The sequence below is a fragment of the Ambystoma mexicanum genome, chromosome 2p (genome assembly GCF_040938575.1).
Source record: "Ambystoma mexicanum isolate Mex_15411 chromosome 2p, UKY_AmexF1_1, whole genome shotgun sequence".
In the NCBI taxonomy this organism is placed as follows: Eukaryota; Metazoa; Chordata; class Amphibia; order Caudata; family Ambystomatidae; genus Ambystoma; species Ambystoma mexicanum.
The window spans coordinates 645457084-645477455 of NC_090923.1; the positions used below are offsets into that span (position 1 = coordinate 645457084).

The following is a 20372-nucleotide window of genomic DNA, read 5'->3' on the forward strand; positions in this document are numbered from 1 at the left end:
TAAGATAGGATATATAGAGAACCGTGCACGGATATTTGGGAGAGCAAAACAATTGCTCAGCCAGCATATGTGCAGTGCATGGGCCACACGTGCGGTAGCCTGAGTGGGGCATGCATTACTAGGAACGTTGTGTAGTACTGGTTAGTATGTGTTGAGGACAGTGTGTAGTGCACGGGACAAGGTGCTGTATGTGCAACAACTGTGCAAGTGTGATTTTGTATGTAGTGGTGATGTGTGTGCGTGCAGATTTGAGCTTAAAGCAGCATGTGTGTCTGTAATGCTGATGTGATGTGCAAATAAAATGGTACTGCGCTCTTTGTGGGTGGGTGCACATTCATTGCTGGGCCTGTGCGTGTGAGCAATATAGTGCTGGAGGCAGTGTGCTCGTCTGTTTGCAGTGCTGGAGGTAGGTTTTTGGTGTAGGGTTACTGGTGGGTGCAGTGCAGTTCTGGTTTGCGTCTGGGTTGATGCTGTAAATGCACTTTATATTACGATAAATAACAAATAAAGCTCTTGGAAAAAAGAAACTGTTCTATGCTTCACAGTGGAGAAGTCGCCATTTGGCTAGGCTGTGGAATTACACATTCCAAAACGGCTGCACCATTTGCAGGATCTGCATCCATCTCTCATCCCAATAGGTATACCTCACCAGGTGTCGTCCTGCGACACCTACGAGCCAAAACTAAACATATGTCACTGCTAACCCCTGAATTGAGATTCGTGAACTCAATCCCATGAGGGTGGCAGGCGACATTAGATCTCTCTCTGGCACCAGAAATCCAACGGTTTCGTTTCCATCACAATGGCCTCATGTGCCTTTATTTTTCACACAGTTTCAAACTGTCATTTCTTACTGGTGAAACGTCTCCAAAAGGAGGGTGTTCATGGGTCAAAAAAGGACACGGGCGGAATCCCTCGCCATATCCCCATGTACAAAGAAGGATCAAAGACTACAGTAACCTGGGAGAGCAGGCGATTACACAATTGCTCCATGCAATTAATTGTGCAGATTTCATCTCACTAAGGTGACCCTTGAAAGCTTCTTTATGAAGATCACAATATTTTCCTTGCGCCGAGTAGATTAGGAGCCCTACATACTAGAAATCTCTCCCAGGTCGCTGGCTCCCGAGTATTATAGGGCTAATAATAGCTTAGGTCTGTCTCTCTTGTCTTGTTGAGATTGTCACACACGGGTGGTCAGTCATTTTTTCGAAAAAATAATGTCGGGAAAAAAAAAAGTCGAATTCCGTTTTTTTAAATTATATATTTATTTTGGGGTCCGGGAGTAAAAAAAAAAAAAAAAAAATGGGTAAAACAAAAAAAAAAAAAATCAAAAAAAAGGAGGGTTGGGGGGGAACCCCCCCCCCCCATTTCGAATAAAAAACGTATTTTAAAAAAAATGCAACTTTTTTTTCAACATTATTTTTTCGAAAAAATGACTTTCGACATTTTTGCATTCCAAAAAATGACTATAAACCTCACACACGATAGGGATAGTCTAACAACTGCGACCAGCAGACAGTTTGTCACAGAGGTTGCAGCTGTAAAAGCAAGCGCTGAAAGAACCCAAATGTTTATTCGAGAACTCATGCTAAGCATATAAAGGTTTTTGAAATAAATTTCCAACGGGGCCAATGCCACCATTCCATTCCCCCAGTTCCTTTCATACGGACAACTGCAGTGCCATCTTTTCCAGTGGCAGATGCCATCCGCCACCACACGAAATAGTGCATTGCCCCACAGCAACGACAGTGCACCCAGTTTTCCAATCCTTTCATGTACCAACGACACCAGACTCTAGAACCCCCTCCCCCCTCTTTCAGGCCCCCCCCCCACCAGTCTCCAGCTCTACCAGCTCTCCCACAAACACAGACTAAGCAAACGTAAGTGGCTTGGCCTGTGCTGGTGTTACATCCTAGATAAGCATACCCATGTGGAACAGCAGTTGACGTTGCAAAGCTGGCTCTAGAAATGCAACGGCTGCGTTCCACTTACATTTGCCTCTCTGGCCTTTTATTTTCATACCCTAGCAAACTGGGAAACAGACATCAAAAGAAGGGCGCTGAGCAGTCAAGGATAGGCACCAATTTTAACTCTCACAGCTATTAACTACTTATGGTGGATGATTTTATTATCTGGCTGGACTTTCTCCGATAAGCCCAACACCACTGATTGTTTAGCTCTCTTGATGGCACACAACTTTGTTTCCTGCATCTCTGCATAATGAATGGCACGGCTTAGACCTCTAATCCAGAAATGTCCTGATCCAAGCTGGTACTACAATTCGTGTTGACACAGAGCACAGGATTCAAGTGTATAAAAATGATAATCAACAAAACATGGTCTCCTACATTTTTTATATTGTTATGGTACTGCTAAATCAATTAAAATGTCTTTTATAACAATTATAAACTACATCTTGAAACATGCCCGTTAGTATTGTATTTCAAAATTAAATCGATAAACTCATTGACAATTCCCTATGGGCAAACCAACAAAAAAAAAACTTGAATAGCCATGTGGAATCCAACTATTGTCAATTTCTCCAAATACCAAAATGCTTTCTTTGCATCAGAGGTTCGATTGGTTTACAAAAGTAACTACTACAGAGACTCTCACCCCGTGGCTTCAAGCCAGGCGAAACCAAAACCTATCCAAGCTCCACTTTATAACTTCAAACGGCTCAGTGAAGTGCACTATACTACTAAAACAATTGCTCTACTTGCAACACGTTCCTATGGACATATTGCTTAATACCGCAGTTCAATAAATCAAAAAATAAACTACTCATTATATTGCCAAACGTGGACAACAAAGGGAATATCAACAATAAAAAAAAATGTATATGAAGGCAAGGAACAGAACTAAAGAACCTATTCAATTTGCTAGATAGAGAATGTCACCCTTTCCTAAAAGTAAACGTTGCAATCAACAAAGAAAAGATGTTATACAGCGCAGTCTCATTACACTAATAGAGAAAACAAATGGTGGCTATGTGGTTAAAATAAATAAATACTGCAAACTATTACAGACAAAACTGGTACAATGATGAAGAATAGTCCTTTGAACCCTATGCTGGTCACCATGCAGATAGAAATAAGCAAAAAAGATACTACCTCTCCTCTTCAGAAAAGTATGACCCAATTTCTGAGAGATATTGGCTGGACAGACAGAGGGACATCTATTTCCCAAGAGGTCATGATAGCACTGGGGAAAAAGATAGATCTCTGGGATTGGTTGGAGAACTTTTCTCATCTAGGGTGTCTAAAATCTTATGCTTTTGTAAAATATCGACTCTACAACTTTATGAAACCTCAGGCATGTCTATACCTATGCCCCTCAACAAGGCTAAGACGGTTTATTATTCTTTTCCGTATGGAGCAACTTCCGACCATGTGTAATGTGGGACCTAGGGAAAAGATCTCAATTGTTGGACGAATATGTCGTATATGCAAACTACCTGAAAGTCTGGAGACAGCCAAGCATCTACTAACTGAATGCACCATAATGAGACCCACAATTGTCAAGTATCTAGGAGAATTTGCCCATAATCTGGAATTCATACCGGAAAATCAATTCTGGCTATACTGTACTAATACAGCGAATATGCATCTTTTTATTGCATTATATAATGTATGGCTTCAGATTGAAAATGTGATGGATATTCGGATTTAAATGACTGAAATGATTTAAAACGTGTTTTATTATGGAGTTCCCTTTCTATTTTGTATATAATTGATTTTTTTTATTCTACTTTTATATTTGTATAATTGTATAAACTGTATTTTATTTTTTGTATTCTGTATTTGATTATGTAAAAGTAATGTGTAAAGTTTGAATTTTTTCAATCTATATCACATTAAAGTATTTAATTAATTTAATTATATTGCCAAACGTGGACAACAAAGGGAATATCAACAATAAAAAAAAATGTATATGAAGGCAAGGAACAGAACTAAATAACCTATTCAATTTGCTAGATAGAGAATGTCACCCTTTCCTAAAAGTAAACGTTGCAATCAACAAAGAAAAGATGTTATACAGCGCAGTCTCATTACACTAATAGAGAAAACAAATGGTGGCTATGTGGTTAAAATAAATAAATACTGCAAACTATTACAGACAAAACTGGTACAAAACTTATAACCCAAATAATCATAAAATCACTGACTCACAATGGCAACAAATGATTTGATCATCTCACATACCACACATTTCAGTAGAACAGCCTGGCCAAGTATAAAATACTGGCATACTTCCCTCCATCCAATGCTGCCACTGTAATATGGAGACAGATCTCAAACACGCTTCATAACTAGAAATCTTCCAACTTGTGAAATGTGCGACTTGGTTCAAATTGACCTTTTTTATTATTATTCTTTTTCTAAAATGACATTTACAAAGCACCTCTATGAGAGCAGGCTCCAATCCCACTTAAGGAGATGTGCAATTATACCCATGTCAAAAGGGGGAACTATGAAAATAGTAAAAAATGTGCTTTGAAACACATTGTGTATAGGCGCTATATAAATAAACTATCATATCATATACCAGGAGCTGTGTTTGGCTCCCCAGGTCGACTGTAGGTGAACACACATTCCTATGTGAATTTAACTCTGGATTGGGACAATCGATAAATGAACATGAGGACCCAGCTATACACCATTTAAAGCATAGGAGATCATAAATAATGGACAAAATGATAATTTTGCATCTGATGTGGAATTTATTTGCGGAATGCTATGCACTAGCTCCTCGTCCCCAGTTGTAGTTCCTAATATAATGCTGAATGCTGGATACCCAGGAGCTACACTTAGCTCCTGCTCATCTGATCTTAATTTCGATCCCCGTTAAGGGGCCTGGAGAAGCAGGTCCCTGCATTGCTCAAAATAAGCCCTACAACATAAGACCGTAAGTGATCCCCTCTCCTCCCTCTACAGGAGACCTACTAGTATTTGGGCCAAATGTAATCTTCTAAATCACAATAGATTGACCAATTTAGAGTCTTAGGCATCGCCCTAGACTGTGGGCAGAGTGACATGGTGGCCCACTAAGCACAGACAAAAGGGCGGCGCCTAGATTGCCATCTGCCGCTCAGCAATAAAACATTACTGGAGATTTTTGCAAGAATTGACGAGCTGTTTTAACCTGCTTCCAAGGCGAACCATGGTCCGATATTCCTAGGATCTATGTGTGCTGAAAGGTAGCCCATACTTTAACCTTTAAATACAGGTACCCCTAATCACACTGACACCACAGATTAAAGTACAAAAAAGAGGATGAGGGGGGGGGCAAAGCACTTTGCCGCCCCAACCATAAGTCTGTCCTTCCGTGGCCAGCTCCTCCAGACTGATGCCAAGCAGGCACCTATGAATTGTGTTTCATGTATATGTTTTTGCAATTGACAAACATTTTGAGAATTTTTATAATCCATATGGGAATTTTTATGATATAATAAAATAAGTATTGATGTGTGTGGATGTGAATTGTATTCTTTCACCTCCAAATGTGAGATAGATCAGTATAGACTGTCAGCATTTTTACGTGGTATGTCCTATGCCTTGTCCTTCATCCAACAGTATTTCTTCATCCTGGCCTCGTAGTTATGTAATACACTAGTCCTTCCAAGGTATGGTCAGGTGTATATACTGTTCAACTTGGTTACTGGATACTGCCATAGCTCATCCAAAACTGCTGTTTTTGCCTTACAACGGCTGCTACAGTCTTCTTTCTTGCATGGCCAGGTTAGAAACTACTTAGCATATTGCTGCCTAAGCAGGAATACATTGTCGCTTCATTTTGCTATATTATATATATGTATATGTAAAACACACCTTCCCGCCATGCTCTCAACACTTCACTCAATATTCTTATATTGTATCTGGTCCAGTAATTCCGCTTAAAACCCCGTTTTCCCATAATGTTACATTGTGTATATGAGCCCCAGTCCGTCTGCTGTGTCTCCGGATGTACGCATGCAAATTCGACTGCGCATGAGAGCCCTTTTACTTCCTCTGTGTACTAATGCTGGCTGAGACGCTGAATCCACTGAAGATTGCCTCACAGGCTCAATACTCAAACATCCTGCATGGGATTAGATATGTGCCCAGTCTAGTCATTGTAAACAATCAGTGTCGGACACATTAATGGTGACAACCATTGGTTATGTTCATCATTACCATGAACATTTTTTCAGCTGGGCATTCGTCACCCCAATACCAAGGTTGTGGAAGGACAAGGCAATCAAATGAAATCCATTACAGCATTCCAGTTTCAGTCATCTCCGAAGATTCCAGACCCATCTACCTCTGAAGAATTTCCACTAACTTATTCAATATTGAAGATGGAAAGAGACATGTCGGGTTTTTGAGTGTAGTCATGAATAGGGACTAACTCGTTTAAGTAGTTGTGGCTACATTTTTCAGTTACACAAAAAACTAAGATTTAACAGTACAAATCATGTTTTGGTTACTGGTTATATAATGTTTAATGAATGTCATTCATTTTTTGGTTTAAATACACTTTAGTGATCTGCTTTATTTTGATAAACAATTTTTGGGATGAAGTCTGTTTTGATGTTCACTGGATTGTGAGTGAGTTGAGTATGATGAATTTGAGTGTTTGGCTGGAGTTGTGGTGTGAGTGTTTGAGTTTGCTGTAAGTTTCATTATGAACAACATTAATTATGTGTTTGTTTGATTTATTCTATGAATTGTGTTTCATGTATATGTTTTTGCAATTGACAAACATTTTGAGAATTTTTATAATCCATATGGGAATTTTTATGATATAATAAAATAAGTATTGATGTGTGTGGATGTGAATTGTATTCTTTCACCTCCAAATGTGAGATAGATCAGTATAGACTGTCAGCATTTTTACGTGGTATGTCCTATGCCTTGTCCTTCATCCAACAGTATTTCTTCATCCTGGCCTCGTAGTTATGTAATACACTAGTCCTTCCAAGGTATGGTCAGGTGTATAATGGAACCTGGGGTCCCCATTTTTGTTTGATGGTTTATGAGCCCCAGCCTGCCCGGATGTTTTGACAGACAGGGAACTGCAGCTGAGTTACCTCGTGTGCTTTGCCAGCCTTAGCGAACACTACAGCACAGACTCATTTATTTTTAACTGGCTGCATTCCTTTTGGCACAGAGGATTCTGCTCTTTACCGTGCTCTGAGAAAAAACTAAATACAATGTAACATTTTCACAAATTCATTCAACTAATAGTTATTCGCACCTTATATTTAACCCCTTAAGTGCCACCGACGAGCCGGCTCGTCAGTGGAAACCGCTCCAGGTTGCCACCGATGAGTCTGCTCGTCGGTTTTGGCACACTGCTTTGCTCTATCCCTGAGCAAACACTGTAATCCAACCCCCGGGCTATGTGAGGGGGAGGTCCCCCCTCACTGCCAGGGGGCTGGATTACCTTCAGTTTCACGTTGGCGTGCGTAAAGCACGTCAGCGTGAAACTGAAAGTAAAATCACTGTAGCAGCCATTTTCGGCTGCTGCAGTGAAGAAAGGTGGTAAGAGCCCTTCTTTCTCCGCGTCGATCTCCGGCTATATTTCAAGCCGGAGATCGAGGTGGGTATCGTTGGAAAGGGGAGATTCTCCCCTTTACAACGATACCCATTATGTGGCATTGCTGCCCGCGGATCGGGCGCAGGGCGCGCGATCCGCGGGCAGCAATGTCACCGGATCAATACAGATCCGTTTGTGACGCAGGGGGAGGGGGGCTGCTTACTAGGTAAGCGGCCCCTTTACCCCCCGTGGCCCCAACGCATGGGTCCACAGCACCAGAGACCTCTGGGGGCAGAGGATCACTGCCCCCAGGGGTGAAGAGGACAAAAAAAATAAAATAAATAAGAGACCGAGGGGAGGCGGGAGGGGGTTTTGGGCCCTGGGGCCCACTATACCACCAGGGATATGGCAAAAAGTGGTGTCCTTGGAAAGGAGAGGTTCTCCCCTTTCCAAGGACACCATCTACATGAGGCATTGTTGGTCACGGATCGGCGCAGAGCGCTCGATTGCGACCAGCAACCCACTGGACCACCATGGATCCGTTTGTGAGTTGGGGGTAGCCCTCTCCCCCCTCCCGGCCCCCAAAGCATGGGGCACATGCATGTGAACCCTGGGGCAGATGGCTGACCATCTGCCCCTAGGGAATGTAAAACAAAAAAAATGAAATGATGGGAAAAGGGGGTGGGGTAGAGGGCCACTAGCCACCATGGATTTTTTACTGAATGAAAGGGGGGTGCCCCCCCCAACCGAAGCAGAAAGGGTGGGCACCCCTTGTAAACCTCCCTGGGGGCAGATATCTGCTCCAAGGAAGGGGCATCTGACCCCAGGGAGGGATGCATGAGGTGCCCCCCCCTATCTGACGCCTGGGAGGTATGCATGAGATGGTGCCATCCATCTGGGGTTGGGGGAGGGGTGGGGGGGGGGAAGAGGGCCACCCTCCGTTCCAGTAGAACATTTGCCAGCAATGTAGGGTGCCCCTCAGCCCCCCCCTAAAACGCAGCCTACAATTTTGTATTATTTTTTTGTTTACCCAACTTCGCTTGGCTTGGCGCAGATGGCCACATTAGTGTGCCAATTTGCCCCCAGGGTGCCCAAACATTACTGCCACATCTTTGTGGTAGCCCTCCCTCCCCCCACCCCAAATGGCTGGGGGGCGGGGGACACCTCATGCAGCCCTCGCTGAGCCTCCTAGGAAGGGCTGCATGATGTGCCCCCTCCTCCGTTCGGTGGGCCCCACCACATGCATCCCTCCCTGGGGTCAGATGCCCCTTCCTAGGAGCAGATATCTGCCCCCAGGGAGGGTTGCATGAGGTGGGGCCCTCCATTTGGGGTGGGTGTGGTGATTGCCACCCCCCTTTGCAGTATAACATTTGCTGCCAATTTAGGGTGGCCCTCAGCCACCCCTAAAAAGCAGCCTACGATTTTGTATTATTTTCTTTGTTTAACCAACTTCGCTTGGCGCAGATGGGCACATTAATGTGCCCATCTGCCCCCAGGGTGCCCAAACCCTACTGCCCCATGCATTGGGGGGCCTCTCCCATCATTTTTGGGGGCCCTCTCCCCCCACCCCAAATGGAGGGGGGGGTGTACCTCACGCAGCCGTTTGTAGGAGGCCCAGGGAGGCCTGCATGAGGTTCCCCCGCCACCCATTTGGGGTGATGGGGGAGAGAGCCCCCAAAAATTGTGGGACAGGCCCGCCCAGTGGTTAGGGCAGTAAGGTTTGAGCACCTCGTGGCCAGATTGGCACACCAATGTGCCCCTCTCCGCCAAGGCAAGTTTCGTAAACAAAGAAAAAAATGGAAAATGGTGGAACGCTTTTTAGGGGGGGGGCTGTGGGGCACCCCAAAGGGTCTGGGAAGTTTCTAATGGGATGGGGCATTGACTCCTTCCCCCCAGCCGCAATGGAGTGGGTGCCATGTCATGCAGCCCTCCCTGGGACCAGATATCTGCTCCTAGGAACGGACGCCTGAGTCCAGGACAGCTCCCCCCCCCCCCCCCATCATCTGCCCCTGGGGAGGGCTACATGAGATGGGCCGCCCCTCCAATTTGGCCATGTGTAGGTTCCCACAGGTGTCCTCTTTTGGAAAATGCATGGGGTTCCCCGTTTTCCTTGTTGGCTTTGACACTGTAGGTTGCCCACATGAACAAAATGGGCAGTGGCCAAAGGCTTGGGGTTACCAGATGGGTTACCCTTTTCCTTTTGCACCCCCGGTAGGTGCACCCACACATGTGAAGTACCGTTTTCATCGGGACACCTGGGGGAACGCGAGAAGGTATGACATCTGTTGTTGGCGACCCGCGTTCCCACAGGTGTCCCAACGAAAACGGTACCTCACATGTGTGGGTTCATCAATCTAGCTGCAAAGGGAAAAGGCTAACCCACTGGTAACCCCAAGCCTTTCGCCACTGCCCATTTTGTTCATGTGGGCCACCTACAGATTTGGGCATAGGGTGTCCAAGCCACCAAGGAAAACTGGGAACCCCATGCATTTTTGAAAAGTGGGCACCAGTAGGAATCCACAGAGGTACAACTTGCGCAAAGCGGACCAGAATGTTTTACCCAGAACCCCCGACAAAGTGAAAAAGGTGGGTTTTTTTCGGCACATTTTGGATTTTTGCCGGGGCTTCTGGGTACTAAATTCTGGGGCAATTTGCCCAAATCGTACCTCTGCGGATTCCCACGGGTGTCCTTTTTCGGAAATGCATGGGGTTCCCCGTTTTCCTTGGTGGCTTGGACACCCGAGGCCCATATCTGTATGGTGTGCCGGTCAGCAGAGAGTCTGAAATTCCAGTCTGAAAACAGACTTGCGGTTACTTGTGCTTTAGGCTTTCCCCTTGGCGCCCAGGTAGATGCACCCACACATGTGAGGTACCGTTTTCATCGGGACACCTGTGGGAACGCGGGACGGTAAGCCATGTGTTGTTCTTGTGTGGTTTTTCATAACGTTTTGACCCATTTGCTGGTGCCCTTTGTCACACAACCCTTTCATTTCCCAAATGGGACCTACATTTAGTCGCTGCTTTAGGCACCATACACTTTTGCAACCTGCACAAGTCACCTACCCTTGAAAAGGTCTGCATATGCTCTTTCAAAAAAATGTATGCTTGCCATTCCTCACCACATTGGTTTTCCCGATTTACACATGCTAAGTGCGTCTGTTCAGGCCGTGAGCGTAAAACTCCTGTGTACCATGGCTCAGTGTTTGGCTTGTGCTATTGCTGGTTTTGTAAAATACTACAAAAAATGTGTTCCCTCCTAACTGCAAGAGTCGGGGGGAATGTATTGCAGCATTGCTTTTCTCAAAATTCATAGAAGCCATTGCCGTACCAAGCCAACCATACCCAACACACCTTTTTTTTCCCGGTCATTTTCCTGCTTTTTCCCCAATCTATGGCAGTTTCCCCTACCTAGTTGTTGCGTGACCTACGCAAATCACCCCTTCCTAAACTTGGAATTTTGTCTACTTTTCAGAAATATGTGCCTTTCCGTCCTCCAAATCGGCTTTCCTACCCTTTTCTTTCATTCCGTCCATGCATGTCCAATTGGCAAAAATGGCCAAAAATCACCTACCTCTCACAAAACGGTTGATAACCACATACAAAATAATTTTTTTCCGTTTCCACTCAACCTGTTCTTGAAAGCCAGGAAATTGGAGAATTCAGCACAGCAAACCATTCGTTCCTAGCTCTTACAAGGAAAAAAACACAGGCTACCTTGTACATCAGTTTTTTGGCATTTTTTGAAAAAACCCAAAATGTTCCCCCTTTTTGGTTATTTTCTCTCACCCCCCTACAGCAACCTAGGATTCCTGGGTGGCGTTACGACTGCCTACATGTGGGGAAAAAAAGGAGCCAAATTTGGCCGAGATATATCATGTAACAAAAATGTTACAAGCCAGTGAATGGCCACATACCGAAATCACCAAAGAAGGCCCTGGCACTGGGGAGAAATACCCATGGCACTTAAAGGGTTAAATACTAACTATTTTCATTTCATGTCTGCCCACCCTGTGTGGGATTCTTTTTGCATGAAAAAAGCTTTCTCGGTGCGATAGTGCTTCGAGAAGTCTTCCCTAATTGTAAAGCGCTTGGGGGTGCAGTGAAGGCACTAGCTCCTCCCCAACATTCCCCCCTTTCGTTACTTCTACAGTAACGAACTCATCCCCAGATCTACAATCCCTGAAATATTTGTTTGAGTTTCGCCGTTTATTGTACAGCAAGGTGTTTTAGATCCCCCAACTGATATCATTTTTGCTTTATTAGGGACTATATGAACACAACACCAGTGACCCAAATGGCACGTGCAGAAAAGAACCAAGAAGAACACATCACAGGCACCAGTAGTTTTACTGCTGCCCCCAGCCATGACGGCACCCAATCAAAGGCAAGCGATAGCCAATCTGTGTTTTGAACTCCTTCTTTCTTCATTTGAACACCTAGATTGTGCACTGCCTTGATGACGTGGGAGTGACCCATTCTCAGCATCCTCCGGGGGTATGAAAGTGCAGCAGCTGCTTGTACCCCAAGAGCCAAAAAAGAAAGTCTCTGCTGAGCTAAAAAGAGCAGTGTGGAGGAGTCTTTTGAAACGGTTTGAGCTCTTCTTTCTTCCCTGCCATTGAAATAGTCATTTTTCTGGCAGCATACCAAATTCTTGTGTGATCTGCAAACTTATTTCTGCTTGTTGATGCTAGAGTTGGTGTTGGCGCCTCGACAGGCATTTCTTCTCCCTTCAGTTGTTCTTCCAGGATTACTAGTAGCACTGAGTGCAGAGTGGCCAGGGAACGCTTGCCCCTCATAACAGTGGGGCGTGTTGGTCACAAACCCAGTAGTAATCCATCACTGCTGCCGTACCTTTCGTCATATCAGGGATCACAAGAGTGTGGTTGCACAGTGCGTTTGCGCCAACAGGAACTGTTCCTTCATTGAGTCTATGGCTCTATGTATTCACACTGGCTTCTTCATTGTTGTAATCCGCGTCAGCCTTGTGATGTGTTAGGACCATATTTGCGCACACAGTCTCTACTTGAGCTATAGCTTCTCTGCTGTACTCGATTAGTCCATCTGCCGGGCACATCACTGTGGTTGCCCTGCCATTTGTCTTTGCCATTTGAGTAACCTCCTAAGGAAAAATATGGTCCTTGTAGACACTGGCAGTATTTTGTGTTGCCATTGCATAACGCTGGGTATAGATCAATGCTCCTCAACTGCATTGTGTGTGCCTGGAATGTGCCCTTTATCCCCCATAGTGCAATATGTAGCAGGCATTGTGCCTCTGTAAATTGGGACTGGATGTGGAGCTAAAACCTTAGGAGCCCTTGATGTGTGCGGATAAGTGCACACACGTAACAGCTTTCAGCAATTACATTCCTTCCTGCAATGTGCATATCAGAGTACCAGCTATTCAATGTTTCTAAATGCTGGATATCAGAAATAGTGTCGGAGAGGGAAGAGACTTTTTCCACCAGGCCCGACCGAGTTCTGGACCTTCAAAAAAAAAAAAAAAAAAAAAAAAAAAAAATTATATATACACACACATTTGTTGAAAAAATTATTTAAAAAAAGGACAGAAAAAAAGAATAAATCAGGTGTGTGCCACTGCACCCCACCCTGACATGGATCCTCAAAAAGGTCTCTTCTTTGGCTATGTCCTTACTAAACTTTCCCTCATCTCTGGTGCGCTTCGGTCATCTGAGAGATGCACCCAATATCTAACCCCTTCATACGGACAGCGAGGGGAGTACCAAACACCACCTCATATAGACCTTTAAACCTGGGGCTGATCAGTTCCCCAGATAATAATGGTCCAGTTCAAATATGGACAATGCTGTGTATGGAACTGTGGTCTCACTTTCTACAGGGGTGGTCACTATCCCCCCCCCCCCTTTACCGCACCCTACTACCGCCCCTGTGTGCCACCGTCCCGTCCCCATGTCAATTATTTATGACCCATGAACATAAAATATGTCTCCTTGCGTCAATGCAGGAGCCGTTCCTCAGAGTGGGAAAATAAATAAAACTCCCATATATAATCCAGAGTTGCTAAAACAGGGCCTGTGCAAATAGCTTAAATCCTCAAATTGTCTAGTCATTTTGTCAGTCCATTCAAATGTACTTTTAAGTCCTCTGTCCTTCCCCGAGACTTTGCAACAGTAGCCTTCTGTAGACTGCGTAGTCTAGGATCCATGCCCTACAATAATTACATAAGCCCAAAAAAACTGCTACATTCACTTCACAGTACTGGGACTAGGGGCATGTACTGCCCCCGCCCTATCTGGTAATATTTTTACCCGTTTACAAAAAAATAAGTTGTCCCAAGTATAGTCCCTCCTGTTGACCGCATTATAGCTTCTCATCTGTCTTGTACCCTTTGTGAGCCAACAATTGCAACAATGCACCAGAATCCCTCAAGCACTGATGTTCATTTTCACTACATACCAACCGATCATCCACATACTGGATGTTTGTGCTAGGCACCTGACTTCAATGTAATCTGTTCTGGGGTCAAATCTCTCAGTACCCCATTATCGTGTAGATTAACAGTCCCTACTTGTACTGGCACAGAACGCATGTCCTCCTCAAAAAATAAAAATGGCTGGGTCACCACTGCCATAAGTGGGCACTGTACCTTCCTATAGTGCACCATGATATCACAGGGGATGCAGATTCCCAAAATAATCTCCCCATTTTGTTCACTGTCCTCAAATAACTCCTCAGTCATTTCCTTCAATTGTACTGTCGGGTCTACAGATAGGACTGTGCGCCACTCGCACCCGTCCTGGTCTGTTCAAATCAAGACTACTCTTTTGTCTGATACTACTAGTCCTTATAAATCTAAAGACAATATTATCCATTCCAGCATCTCAGGTGGCACCATGGTTTGTAAAATAAAATCTGTAAGCCGTGTGTCCCCGGTCTTCCTGCTCTTCTACCCTGGGTTTGCGCCTCTGTTTCAGTGTCCGCTTCAGGTTGAGGCGCTCCATTCTCATGGGTGTGGGTCGCCCGGTGTTCACTCCTCTGTACTGCGTCCCCTCCCACTGGGTTTGCGCCAGTGTTTTGTTTTGGTGTTTGGCGGTCTCGCCACCACAGAGTGTGCGGCACCTCAGACGAGTGGCGGTGGCTCAGACGAGTGGCGGTGGCCCAGCCAGTCCTCCCTCTCCTTGGCCCGCATTTCTATGCCGATACTTCTTTTGCGATCAGTGAGCTACTCGCTGTTTTGATGTGCTTATTGTTGCGGCTCAGGAGGGGAGACGGAGCTCGGCTCACGCACGTCTTCCCCCGCAGCTGCCATCTTGAAATCCCCCTACACATGTGTTTTATTGGGGTTTCCTCCTTCATAATGTTACTCACATCCCTAATACTTCGCTTAAACCCTATTGCATGCTTCAGCTTTTTACACAAAAATACAGATCAACCCACTCCCCCCGCCCCCCACTTGGATATGGAGATATATAATATATCTTTTTTTTACTGTTTTTCTTTATATCCTTTTTAATACCACCTTTCCAGCTTGTTTTTGAAAAAAAAAAATATGCAGAGGCTCCCATTGCTTCCATCGTCAGAAGAATAATGCGTGGTACTACCTTCACAACCTATTATGCCTGAGGATCATATACTTCCCAGTCCTTATAAGCTGAGGTTCCCTTTTTCCATTATAAAAAGTTGAAAAACTAAAATACATTACAATGTCAATACATAACCCACCTCCTATCCAATCTACTCCTTAACACATCAACGAAAGTCCTATTCCATGATACATAACCAAAAAGTCCTATTCCATCGACCTTGTACATCATTCACATCACCACACTATAATTCACATCACCATACTATCATTCACATCACCATATCATACATGCATGTTCCCATGCTGTTATCACTTGCAAGAGTACACTCATGTGGGCGTTCTTCACTGAGTTTTTCCCCAGTCACGAAATCCCATGCTGGCATGCCCTTCTGGAGCCACGCCCTGCTTCAGTGAGCGGTGAGGATTTCTTTTAAAATGGCTACTACCAAAACCGCTCAGGAAACGTTTTTTGATTTAGGGGACCGGTCACTATAGATGGGCGTGGCTGACTGACCTGGGGCTTCACAAAGTACAGGGGTAAAACACTAAGGTCACGTCAGGTCATCACCACTGAAAGTTAGCCCATACTTACAGGGGTACCGCTTAAATACAGGTACCCCTAATCACGCTCACGCCAGATTAGGGGTACCTAATCTTCCAGATAGGGGTACCTAAAGTTCACCCCTCTACGGAATTAAGGCCAAGAGTCTTGTCTAGCAAGGATAACATTTAATTTGTATAAAAATGAGGATGGGGCAAAGGACTCTGCCCCCCCGACCAGCATTCTGTCCTTCTGTGGCCGGCTCCTCCAGACTGATGCCAAGCAGCTGCCTTTTATACTGGTCAACTTGGTTACTGGATACTAGCATAGCTCATCCAAAACTGTTCTTCTTGCCTTACAAGGGCCACTGCAGTCTTCCTTCTTGCATGGCCAGGTTACAAACTACTTCGCATACTGCTGCCTAAGCAGGAATACATTGTTGCTTCATTTTTCATCATTTTACTATATTATGAACATTTATATATAAACAGACCTTCTCGCCATGCTCTCAACACTACACTCAATATTCTTATATTTTATCTGGTCCATTAATTCCGCTTAAAAAAACCCTTTTTCCCATAATGTTACATTGTGTACATGAGCCCCAGCCTGCCTGGGTGTTTTGATGGACAGGGAACAGCTGCTGAGTTACCTCGTGTGCTCGACCAGCCTTAGCGAACATTACGGAAGTGCCTGTAGTCTATTTTCAATACAGGCTGCATTCCTTTTGGCACAGAGGATTCTGCTCTTTACCGTGCGCTGTGAAAACTAAATACAATGTAACATTTTTACAAATTCATTCAACTAGTAGTTATTTGCACCTTTTAAATACTATTTTCATTTAGTACCTGGCCCCGCCTGTGTGGGAATATTTTTGCATGAATAAAGCTTTCTCAGTGCTATAGTGCTGAGAGAAGACTTGCCTTATTGTAAAGCGCTTGGGGGGTGCAGAAAGGCGCTAGCTCCTCCCCAATAGGGACCAGCGGGGTCATGTGAAAAGAGATTGCTCACTGGGGTGCAATTGAGCCAGACAGCTACATAGTTTGAAAATGCATTGGTTACCCATCACCACTAAGGGGAGCATTGGCAGTGTGCATAGCCCACAAAAGCAGATCAGTAGTGTGACAGTTGAGACTCCAAGCCTCCTACCTTGATAACATTCGGATGGGAGACACTCTGGGGGATTGGTAATCCTGGGGTAAAAATGTCAAGCTACAGCCATAAAAAGTCACTTGCCATCTCACTTCTAAACATACACGCAGCACACCATTTCTTACTCACCAAGAGTCAAATATCACTGGCAAGTGCACATTTTGTACTCTATGTAACCAATGAGCAACAGGAAGTTCGCTCTATTCATCTGTCCTGATGGACATCGGGAACATCCCAAGGATTGGTCCTTAGACCTTCAACTCAAAACTGTTGACAGCAAAGGGTGCCTGCTGAGCAGGTTACTCTTGTACTTAAGTGAAGGACTTGAGTGGGGGATGGCAGTCAGTGCCAGTGGGGCATAGAAAGCTGCAGCATTTCCAGAATTTACTGAGGAGGTTAATATGCGCGATATGGGGTTTGAATGCATAAAAATAACCTGACAGATAAGAGGTGGTAGCATTGCTGGAGTGTGTTATGTTACTAATATTTGCGTATTGTTCACTGCCATTTGTTATGGCTTCGAAGCACTGTCGATTAATGAAACAATATTCCTGAGACGGTGTGTCGACCTTGTCGGTAATGGCCCGCTGCCCAAGTTAAGGACCCGAGCGAAGCGGGATCCCTTAACATGGGCGACAATACAGTTACCGGCAGGGTCGGCATGTTGCCTCGGGGTATATCGCCTTTAACACCCATGAGTAACTACTACACACGGGTGCTAAAGGCGATTTTAACATATCTATTGTTCCCGACACTGGATGGAAGAAAGCTACGCTTGTCCTTTTTTATTTTAACTTCGCCTTTAGCACCTGCATGTTACTCGCGGGTGCTAAAGGCATTGTGGGCCATGGGGGAGCTCGGAACGCAGGCTTATACCAAAGGATTCAGCCCACACGCCAAGATCCCCGATTGGCTGGCGCCCCACCCAAGGTGCTAAATGGCCGTTTGACAGAGTATAGTCTGAACGGAGGTGAGAAATTGATCACCACATTGCATGCAAATAGTAGATATAATTGAAACAACTGTTCGATTATTAGCAGAGAGGACTAGTGTAGCTACATTCCAGAGGATGTGGTGTGAAGAATGTTAAGGCGCAGTGTGGATTCCTATAAAAGGGACTATGGGATAGCTGGACAACATTTCATGGGACTCAGTCGAATTCTTTGAGGAGCAATGCTGATGGTGTAAAGGGAGCTAGTATAAACCGGTATATCTAACCCAAGAACAACCTTCTACAGCAGAGGATCTGCTAAAGTTTACATAAAGAACACATGCACAATGAAGGAAAGGCAATCACCTTCAATTTGTCAGATATGTCAAAGCATGTTCACTTGTGCGGTCATATTAGCGACTAACGACAGCTATTCGACATCCAAGGCTAGATAATTGGTGCCAGGCATGCGTGCATATAGAATGGTGCATGTTATTTGAAATTGTATGGGGCCTTAGCATTGCGATCTATCGTCTCAGCTTTGAATGTGTGGCAGACTGCAGTCCAAACTCAAATGAAACAATAAGTGCTACGAATAAAAACCTGCACCGTCAGAGAGACAATTCATTTCATGATGAAAGTCTCCTTACATTTGTTCTGCAAGGCTTCTTAGTTAGAAGACGGTTTGGCTGTGGAAGTCTTGCTTGGCGATAGCTCGTCATAAAGACACCGGCTGTGCTGAAAGTATACAATCAATGTCTACGAGAAAGCACACGAAAAATTCCTGCTGGTGCAGTTGTTCGCAACCAAAAAAAAAGGCCATATTGTAAGCTGCTGCCGTCTATGCCATCTGTGTCGGATGGCAACTATGATTACCCCTCATTCACTCATGTACAAGCCACAGACTAGTTTTCTAAAGAGAGGACTATATGGAAGTCACTAAAGCAGGAAATTACCCCAAGACGAACATTACTAAAGGGATGGCAGAAATCAAGCTGCAGGTGGTAGCTCTAGTGAATAAGAGTACACAACAAGGACATCAGAATGATCGGCTATTCGCCTCTCCATCAAATCAGATACATCAGGGAAACTTCAAAAACAGACACCCCCTCTCAAAATGCAAAGTCTTGCAGAACTGCTCTAGGCAATGAACATCACAATTAAGTATAGGACTAATTGGAAGGAATAATGAGACTTACATTTACAGGCTACGACCGGAGAATACTAAATACAAAGCAGTCCGAGGATAATAATTGCTTGAACAACTTCTGCGCATTCCATGGCTACAGGCACTTTCACTGTTGAATTTACCTGATGGGTTTGCTTGATAAAGTTTCAACAGGACACTCTAGTCGGTTTTATTCACCAAAGAAGACTAAAGTCTATCGTTCCAAATCACTAAGGAAGTCGGACTCAGAATGCTTCCCCTTGCATTTCTGCACCCACAGTTCCCACCTCCCTGGTTCACCATAGGGATTTACAAAGTTTATGATGAGGGACCAATTTAAAATATATTAAAAAAATTTTGAAATACAAAAAAGCCAAGCATGAACGTTTTCATTTGGTCCAAAGGAATGCAGAAAGAGACCTGAAAAGCGCCCTGCAGCATTGGCAATTACCCTGCGCTCATTTTGCAACAGTGGCGCCCAGGCACCGCTGTATGCACAAATGGAGTGGTGAAGTTGCAAGCATTTTGGTATGTGAATCACGGAGGCACATGCAACTGCGCCGATTCCTCCCCCGCACGACCCTAAGGTCATTACGCAGATCTACGGCATTTAAGCAGTAGTGGATTTGCATGCACGCAGGGTCGCTTTTGTGAGTTGGTGCACCTGCAGAATGTGGGTGGATTCTCCATTTGCACAGTGAAAGCTTTTTTCCAGAACGGCCACCCCTACATCTGCACGCTCACTAGATCCTTTCATTGCATTTGTGTTACCATGGTGAGGTTTGAAAAACAAAAACAGTGCGTTATTTCAAGATAAAAAAATAAAGCGCGATTACCAGGTTGTTCAAGCAAGAAAGCTTAACGTGGAAGAAAAAGAAACCAAAGACTGAAGTTTCCCTGTAATTAAGAAGCATGCAATCAACAACGGGGTTGGCAACCTCACGTTTGTGCCTTGGGGTGGAAGGTGAACGCAGGAGATTTTTTTTTAAAAGGGGCATTTGGGCATGACACATTTTGGCTGGATCATATTTGTTTTCTAAGAACTACAACCAAACCAATCACATTTAAATAGATCATTAAGGACAACCGAGCCAGTTCCGAAGAGATGAACTGAAAAGAAAAGAGCAAACAAACTGTCATTGCTTTTCCAAGGCCTGGGGACAGACAGTCTAGCGCCTACTCTTCCTGAAAGGCGATCTTGACCTAGATCTGAGGAATCCAGCAGTGTGGTGTGTTTTGCACAAGCATTTCCCCATTATTCCACCCCACGCAAAAATACCTCAATACACTGCCAACACCTTGACGCGTCTCTGCAGGACAGGAATACAACGCAACGAGAGCAGAGCGCTACCCTGGGGGCAGATATACTCAACGGCTGTCTCCATGTCCACCCTCCCTCCGACTGAGGAATCCTCCTCATTGGCTTAGTGAACGCGACCGGAACACCGCAAACGGGGCTGGTGTGAGCGCAGCTGAATGGTGCGTGGTGATG

At 44.7% G+C, this 20372-nt stretch overlaps 1 protein-coding gene across 2 annotated transcripts in view; it reads right to left on the reverse strand.

Moving 5' to 3' along the window:
• The window catches only part of IP6K1 (inositol hexakisphosphate kinase 1), a 314598-nt gene extending 294294 nt beyond the window's left edge, over positions 1–20304 (reverse strand). For both annotated transcript variants that reach the window (XM_069644190.1, XM_069644191.1), the window contains exon 1: positions 20160–20304. The gene's annotated coding sequence lies outside the window, so the exon portion shown is untranslated. The remainder of the gene's footprint in view (positions 1–20159) is intronic.
• Between the last annotated feature and the right edge of the window lie 68 nt (positions 20305–20372).